This window comes from Cherax quadricarinatus, unplaced genomic scaffold (assembly GCF_038502225.1).
Source record: "Cherax quadricarinatus isolate ZL_2023a unplaced genomic scaffold, ASM3850222v1 Contig665, whole genome shotgun sequence".
Lineage (NCBI taxonomy): Eukaryota > Metazoa > Arthropoda > Malacostraca > Decapoda > Parastacidae > Cherax > Cherax quadricarinatus.
In genome coordinates, this window is record NW_027195691.1 from 1 (window position 1) to 7,948 (window position 7,948).

At 37.5% G+C, this 7,948-nt stretch overlaps 1 long non-coding RNA gene across 1 annotated transcript; it reads left to right on the forward strand.

The window, feature by feature from the left end:
* The first annotated feature begins 658 nt into the window (after nt 1-658).
* Nucleotides 659-4,534, forward strand: LOC128705829 (uncharacterized). The gene is made up of 2 exons (XR_011391223.1): nt 659-2,211; nt 3,305-4,534. It is a non-coding gene; the product is annotated as an uncharacterized lncRNA (long non-coding RNA).
* The last annotated feature ends 3,414 nt before the right edge of the window (nt 4,535-7,948 follow it).

Here is a 7,948-nt window from a genome sequence, read left to right on the forward strand (position 1 = left end):
CAAAGTCGCTGTTTTAAACCAAAAATACAGTCGGAGTTTTTTCTTTCATTATGCACTGTGTGCTGCAGGGTTTTTTATACTGTGCACACTGACCACATAGACCCATTCTTTCATATGTAGGCCTACTAGCTTTCTCTCACTAGATTTAAAGGCGCTAGAATTTAGGCGTTCTAGTACGTCAATAACCCTGGTGCGTAAGCCATACTAGTACGTCGGAAACCCTGAAAGGGTTAAGGTGGGTGAAGTACTGATAGTGGTAGGCGGAGTAGTCATGGTGGTCGGTGGAGTAGTAATGGTGGTGGGTGGAGTAGTCATGGTGATGGTGGAGTAGTGATAGTGGTGGGTGGAGTAGTCATGGTGGTGGGTAGAGTAGTAACAGTGGTGGGTGGAGTGGTGATAGTGGTGGGTGGAGTGGTGATAGTGGTGGGTGGAGTAGTAATAGTGGTGGGTGGAGTAATGATAGTGGTGGGTGGAGTAGTCATAGTGGTGGGTAGAGTAGTAATGGTGGTGGGTGGAGTAGTGATAGTGGTGGGTGGAGTAGTGATAGTGGTGGGTGGAGTAGTGATAGTGGTGGGTGGAGTAATGATGGTGGGTGGAGTAGTGATGGTGGGTGGAGTAGTGATGGTGGTGGGTGGAATAGTGATGGTGGTGGGTGGAATAGTGATGGTGGTGGGTGGAATAGTGATAGTGGTGGGCAGAATAGTGATAGTGGTGGGTGGAGTAGTGAAGGTGGTGGGTTGAGTAGAGATTGGTAGGTATAGTAGTGAAGGTGGTGGGTAGAGTAGAGATGGTAGGTGGAGTAGTAAGGGTGGTGGGTGGAGTAGTGAAGGTGGTGGGTGGAGTATACAATATTTCTTATTTATAAATACAGTGGAACCTCGGCTTACAAATTTAATCCATTCCGTGACCTTGTTCGTATCCCGATTTGTTCGTATGCTGAGTCAATATTCCTCATTTAAATTAATTGAAATGCCATTAATCCGTTCCAGTGGAATTCCTGCTCTCAGGAGGCATGACAAAATACTTTAATATGATCCTAATATCAACTCTACAGCTTATTTATATATCACAGTTCATCTCATTTCAGCATCACTCAAGGAATGCACAACAGGTGCATCATTGTCAGTGTTCAGCATTTCTTTGATGTCAGCTTCCTGTAACTCCATTAGCACACAGTCAAGATGAGTAAATAGAATTGTCAATGCTTATTGCTTGGGTACGTTTATTCTTTTAGTGGGTTGGATCTGTGAAGGACCTGCCTAGTATGGGCCAACAGGCCTACTGCAGTCTTCCTCCTTTCTTATGTTATTATGTACCCACGACACCAATCATACCCAGCCCCTCCCACTCATATATTTGTCCAATCTCTTTTTAAAGCTACCCAAGGTTCTAGCAAAGTTAAAACCTTGGGTAGTTTCAAATTTAGATTGGATAAATACATGAGTGAGAGGGGTTGGATTTGAGTGGGACTTGGACATGAGTAAATAGAATTATCAAAGCTTATTGCTTGGGTAGCATTGAAAATTGAGTTGGGCAAATATTCTGTTAGTGGGATGGATTGTGAAGGACCTGCCTAGTATGGCCAACAGGCCTGCTGCAGTGTATTATTATTATTATTATTGTTAGTATGTATGTATTACAATAATAATAATAATAATAATAATTATTAATTTAGGGAAGTGGAGCACAGATCCAATTCCCTTGATCAAGAGCCCCTCACTAAGGAACCTCCCTTGAGGGAGAAGTTCGCATCCTGAAATTTCGTTCGTATCCAGAAGCAAAAAAATCGATTGAGTGACTTCGTATCTTGAAAAAATAGCATGGTGGGGCATTCGTAAGCCGAGGTTCCACTGTACATTTTTCTTATTTAAAAACCCGATGACTTTAATACATGGGTTACTATGCTGCAGATGGGAGGACATAGCTGTGGGAAGCTTATTTGCTGTAGATGGTGATGTATGATTACTGGTAAGTATAATAAATATTAGCATTTCGGTCCAATTTTATTGCAGACGAAGAAGGCAGCAACAAAAAGTGGATCAGAAGCATTGAGCTCCCGAGATGCCTTGGTTACCTCCCTCCAGCGCTGTCTTACGTCACGCACCAAAATACCTGCAGCCCTCACTTTCCAGGGCACTTGTGGCACTTCCAAAAACAAGGGTCAAATTTCAGCACAACCTGAAATTGAACAGGAATTGACAAAGCAGTCAGGTGTGACCGGGCAAGATGCTCAGCATCATATTCCCATCTCTTCTCATTGTAAAGCAATAAATCATTTTTTTGTGTGTGTGTAATAATGGTAGAATTATGGACAAAATGTTAGGTAAAGGGACACAAATGTTAGGTAAAGGGACACAAATGTTAGGTAAAGGGACACAAATGTTAGGTAAAGGGACACAAATGTTAGGTAAAGGGACACAAATGTTAGGTAAAGGGACACAAATGTTAGGTAAAGGGACACAAATGTTAGGTAAAGGGACACAAATGTTAGGTAAAGGGACACAAATGTTAGGTAAAGGGACACAAATGTTAGGTAAAGGGACACAAATGTTAGGTAAAGGGACACAAATGCAATTCATGTGACATTTTATTGTGGCAGGAGAGCAAAACGTTGTGACATTTTATTGTGGCAGGAGAGCAAAACGTTGTCACAATAAAATGTCACATTAGTTGCATGTGTGTCCTGTTATCAAACAATTTTTTTCATCTTTGAATCAGTATAAGGTTTGTATTGTTTTTCTGTTTGAAAAGAATGTTAAGCGTTATGTACAATGAATGTTTATGGGCTTAGTGTATTTTTTGACAATACAATAATAATGTATTTGTGATGGTATTAAGTTTTTAACATTTTAAATACAGTGGACCCCCGGTTAACGATATTTTTTCACTCCAGAAGTATGTTCAGGTGCCAGTACTGACCGAATTTGTTCCCATAAGGAATATTCTGAAGTAGATTAGTCCATTTCAGACCCCCAAACATACACGTACAAACGCACTTACATAAATACACTTACATAATTGGTCACATTCGGAGGTAATCATTATGCGGGGGTCCACTGTACATTGCTGAGCTTCCATGGGAAGGTAGAGAATAATCTTTCCTCCATAAGCCAGGCATGTTGGAAGAGGTGACTAAAATGATGGGAGCTAGTAACCCATTCTCCTGTATAAATTACTAAATGTTTCTTCTTTTTCAGGTTACCCTTCCTCAGTGGAAGACAACTGGTGTTAAAAACAAAAATTGCTAATGTGATCTTAAAGATTAGTAAGAAAAAATATAAAGAATGTTGTTTTTCTTTAACAGGGATGTAAAGTGTCTGAGCATGATGCAAGAAAAATCATCTTTTCAACAGGAACCTGGCAAAATAAATTTTGTTCCAATAGCCAGAATTTTAAGGCTTCCCCTAAAGTGATGGTGACAGACAGATGCTCACCACAGTCTGGTCTTCAGTCTAGCTCTCATGGTACCCCACATACTCCCAATGCATCAAAGAGCATGCAAGTGATCAAGATTATAACCAGGACTGGAATATCTAACCAACATAATTCATCCACAGTCATTACAGTATTACCAGTGGCACAAAGTTGCAATCAGAGTTCAGCTCCACCAAACCTCATTACTAATGTTAATGGTGGATTTCATCACATGTCCACAGGGACCTACACCAATGGGCAGAAGGTAGTTGGGTCAAATGATTCTGTGACTGAAAGAGTCGCTGTTTCTGATTCACGAGAAAGCATGTGCAACCCTTACGCTGTTTATACAGTGTCAAATAATCATATTGGCCAAAGAACTTTTGGAAGAGTAAGCTCTTCTAAAACCACCACTGCCTATTCTTGGAAGAATAGTAAAACATTCTGTGATAATTCCCCTCCTAGCCACTCCTCTCAGCCTTCAGTTGTTGGGATGGGCACCAACATACCTTTGGGTCCTGCCTATTCTTGGAAGAATGGTAAAGCATTCTGTGATAATTCCCCTCCTAGCCACTCCTCTCAGCCTTCAGTTGTTGGGATGGGCACCAACATACCTTTGGGTCCTGTTCAGCATCAACTAAACATCAGTGCTGGTCAGAAATCATCTGATGGTTGTGATCAAAATAGGTAAGATTTAGGTAATCTCTGGTAAATGAATCTAGCTTTTTATTTTTATTTACAATTTAACGATTGTTTTAAAATTTAATGTTCTGATATTTTGCACAATAACTTGTTTGGGATTACTTTTTAGTCTTTTTTTTTATTATTATAATTTGGACCACCCATGTTGCATAAACATTTGTAGGTATTTGCACTTATTTTATTGGTCCCATTTGCTGAAGGCTTAATATGCAAGAGTGCATTTGTTCTTACCTAGCCTGTTATCCATTTTGTAATTCTATGTTCATCTTAAATTAGGTAGAGCATATCTGTGTTATAATTAATAATATTAATTAATAATTAATTAATAATATTCACTATTCTTACCTGTCCATTTAATTTTGTTTATCACTACTTGTTTTTTAGTCACTTTTCATTGTGTATGCAATTAGTGTATATTCCAATTACTTTTTTGCAAGTACCAAAACTATCTTACTAGCTAGTACCAACTACCTCATTTTTTTACTTTTATTGTGCAATAAACTGCTCAATTTATTTAATATTACAAATCAGATCTTACTCCTAAACCAATATTATTTCATAGTGACCATCTGTCCATTTAACTTTGTTTACCATTACTTAATTTTAGTCCCTTATATATTTTCTCCTTTATTTTAGCTTTATATAACTACCCTAGTTTATATATTCACAATTGTTAAAATAATCAAGGTGCTATTCTCAGGTGCTAAAGTAGAATAAGTTCACAATTTTGCCATTATATTCCAAAGCTCATTTATTTGATTACCACTTTATTGTTCACCACAACTTATATTAGTCCCTTTTATATTATAACTTTATACTATAATTCTAACTTTAAAGAATTACCTTTATAGTACTACCTACTATCATATTCCCAAGTTCCATTATTTGATCATCACTTTATTTGTATTAGTCCCTTTTATATTGTCTCCTTTATTTTAGCTTAAAAAAAAAAAACTACCTTAGCTCATTATTTTACATTTGTTAAATAATTCAGGTGCTATTGTTTAGCTTAAGACTATTTACTTTGTTTTATACTGAGAATCTTTTTGTGAAGGTAATAAAACAAAAAGTACGAAATTTGGTGGAAAATTGACGAAATTATGCTCTCGCGAATTTTGATGTGTCAGCAATGTTTACGAATCGGCGATTTTGCCGACTTTGACTCCCATTTTAGGCCAATTACATTATTCCAATCTACCAAATTCTTAGCTATTTCACTAGTATTACTTCTATTCTATCGATTGAGCACAAGAAATCGCCAAGTCAACTGTTTCAACTACAAAATAAAGTGATCGGAAATTGTTAATTTGGCCAATTTAACACAAAGTTAAAAATATTCCAATTTCAAAATAGGGTCCAGAATAAACAATGTAGGCATTCCTGGCACTAAACTAACATTTCCTCTGTTCATTAGTTATGTTTTGAGGCTTTACAAATAAATTCCATTTTGATTTTTTATTCACATAATGAATTTTTATTCACACCAAAAAATAGAAGATTTACTGTTATGCAATACTGTAATAATTGTATAAATATCATCACCATATTTGTGAATGTATATTAGACCCACCAGGTGGCGTGTATTAGATGTGTGAGGTCGTTTGTTTACTCTTGAATATCGGCAAAAATTTAACATTTCCACTACTTTGAGCTCAGTTTCAAGCCATTTCCAGTGCTAAAACCAATGAAAATCATCTCTATTTTTGTAATATGTCTTCCATTCTATCAAATGAGACCAAGAAATCGCAAATACAACTATAAAAAACATACGAAAAAACACTGCAAAGTTGCTGTTTTAATCGAAAAATCATGATTTCATTTTTTTTCTCTCATTATACACAGTGTGCTGCAGGATCTGTTTTATGTGGTGCACACATACCACATAGATGTATTCTCTCATATCTAGGCCCAAATGTACCACTCACAGTTTATCAGAGTGAGCTGAGCTCATGGCGTAGATCTACGGTTTGGACACTCACCGTAAAGCCGTAGATCTACGGGACGGACCCTGAAAGGGTTAATTCTAACTATAGATTCACTACAAATCTTATGATTACAAGCATTGATCCTGATACCAACCTCTTATTTAATGACTTAAATGAATCAAACAGTTACTGTAATTACTACACCGCAGAACAATCAAAGGCACTTCTCAGTGCCAACAACAACATAACTATCTTTAACTACAATATCAGATCTTTAAGCAAGCATTACGATGACCTCATAGCATTACTAAATTCCTTACATGCCAATATGTCCATCATTACACTAACTGAAACCTGGCTAAAGCCTGATAGTACAGATGTCTATGCCATTCCTGGTTACACAGCCATACACAACTGTAGGCCAGACCAACAAGGGGGTGGCACAGCCATATACTACTCAGACCAACTAGAATGTATCACTAATACTTGCACAAGGGATGAACATGGGGAATATATAATAGCCAAATTCAAATCCAAATACCTACAAAAACCTCTCACATTGATAAACATCTACAGAGTTCCACAGTCAAACATTAGCCAATTTAGTCAAAACCTAGGAAGTATGATAACTGATGCACGCATGAACAAAGATCACTTACTAGTCTCAGGTGACTTCAATATAAATCTCCTGCAAGACCAGGACCCACACATTACTGAATTCACAAACACAATGAGTAACTGTATGTTGCTACCAACAGTAACAAAACCTACAAGAGTTACAGAGACTAGTGTTTCCCTACTTGACCACATCTGGACCAACACCATATCCCCTTTAAAATCAGGCATAATTACAGATAATACCACAGACCACTACCCTACTTTCCTCATAACAACTCTTGGTAAATTACCCCAAGACACTACTAAAGTCACCTTCAGACTTCACAATGAGGCAGCCATTAATAACTTCACAACAGCAGTAGCAAACATTGACTGGCACACTGAGCTAGAAATCTATACAGATATTGACGAATGTATTAATAATTTTCTAAAAAAGACCCAATACCTCTATAACAAGCACTGCCCTAAAAAAACTAAACAGATGACAGCTAAGAGACTGAACAGTCCCTGGCTAACACCCAGCATTCTCAAATCCATAAATACAAAACACCAATATGAAAAACAGTACAGAATGGGTCACATAACCAGAGACCAAACAAAACGTTACTCGTCAATCCTAACCAGCCTGATAAGAAGGGCAAAAAAATTGTATTATGAGAACAGATTATCCAACTTACGAGGTGATATAAAAAAGACCTGGAAAACCCTATCAGAAATTCTGGGAACAAAAAAGATATCACGAAATAGCGAAATAAAATTAGCAAAATCAGATGAACCCCAACTCCCACCAACAGAAACAGCAAACAGACTCAATGATTTCTTCTCCACTATAGGACAAAACCTTGCCAATAAAATCCCAAGCTCAGATACCCCACCAAATGACTACCTCACCGGCAACTACCCGAACACACTGTTCCTAGCTCTGACTAACCCATACGAAGTCTCCCTTATTATCAACACACTAAAAAACAAGGCAGGAGATTTAAATACCTTACCACCCTTTATATACAAAAAAGTGTCACAAGTGCTACCACCAATCATTGCAACACTCTTTAACAAATCCATTGAATCCTCCACCTTCCCTACAGTACTCAAAATAGCAAGGGTCACCCCGATCCACAAAGGAGGAGACCAAACAGAGTTGAATAACTATAGGCCAATATCCAACTTACACCCTCTCTCAAAAATCTTCGAAAAATTAATTCATAAACGAATCTACTCCTACCTTATCTCCCAAAACATACTCAACCCCTGCCAATTTGGATTCAGGCCTAATAAAAATACTAATG